Here is a 1,394-nt window from a genome sequence, read left to right on the forward strand (position 1 = left end):
ATTAGATTTCTTGTCACAATAATGCAAAAATAAATAGATCGGAATAGCACACCCTTTCATTAAGTACCAAAATGTTATAATATGTGGAATCTTGTAATGATTGTATAAAAATGTCATCTAACAATCTAGTTTTGACATTACTAGCCCTCTGCAATACCATGACATAGTCCCTCTACTGTAATACGTTATTAAAGTTGAGTTGCAATGTCTACTGCCAATAGGCACTGTGAAAAGCAGGTCAAGGAGCAGAATTCCAAATACAATGTACTAGCAGCCCGTCCCGACGTTGTCCGGGATTGAAAAGTAAAGTGTGTAATGTTGTTACAGATGAAGTATGTCATTATTGTAAGATTTCGCGGTAAACAACATTTTTAGGTTCATTTGAATGAGGATGTAGAATAAATTGATTTTGGGCATTCCCGGTGCGAGAGAGTGCAACATGTACCTGGCCATGAGTGAAGCAGTCTTTTCATAAGTCGATGCCTATAACTTTATATGTTTGACCTTGTGATTTGTTAATGGTATAAGCAAAGGCAATGTTAATCGGGAATTGCAAACGTTTAAATTGAAATGGTACATCTATAGGTATCATGGGAAAGCGTGGAATGTGAGCTAACTGGCCTGCAGCAGGGCCAGATAGAATAGTTGCTTTAATGACATAAGGTAAAAGACTTTTAACTTGTAGTCGGGTTCCATTGCATAGATTTGCCAGATGTAGGTTTCGCAATAAGATGATTGGGATGCCAACTTTTATTTGGAGTACATGAGGTGGAAGTCTCGAAGGGTTAAGTGAGTTTAGGAATTCTTGAGGATAATGTACTGCATCTTTAGTATCTAATACTGTGTCAATGGATTTATATACTTTTGTTTCCCCTGGGATTTGAAGTAGTATATGTTCATTGATGTCGTTGACACTTGTGTTTCTGGGTGCAACTATAGCTCTTTCACAAATCCATTGGTAGTCTTTGTTAATAATATTGTGAACGTCTGGGTATACATGTGAATGAAATGAAATGAAAAGCAGTTTTATATAGCGCAACAGTTGCCCTGAGGCGTCCAGGCGCTAAAACTAGAACAGTGTCTTCCAGAGAACAGTCCAGGAAGGATCCGAATTAATTAAACAAGAAGGTCTTGAGCTGTTTGCGGAAACTTGACAGATTGGAGTTGCTTCTCAGGTGACATGGAAGAGTGTTCCACAGTCTGGACGCGTTGTAGGCAAAAGAGCGTCCTCCTGATCTGGCTCTGTAGATCCTAGGGACTTTTGCCAAAAAGGCATTTGAGGAACGAAGTGACTTGTTAGGCTGGTAGGGGAGGATGAGGGCATGATTAATTTCTGGGCCTGTCTTCCAGAAGGCTTGGTGGGCAATACAGAGAGTTTTATACTTTATTCTATC

The sequence above is a fragment of the Lissotriton vulgaris genome, chromosome 11 (assembly GCF_964263255.1).
Source record: "Lissotriton vulgaris chromosome 11, aLisVul1.2, whole genome shotgun sequence".
NCBI classification, from domain to species: domain Eukaryota; kingdom Metazoa; phylum Chordata; class Amphibia; order Caudata; family Salamandridae; genus Lissotriton; species Lissotriton vulgaris.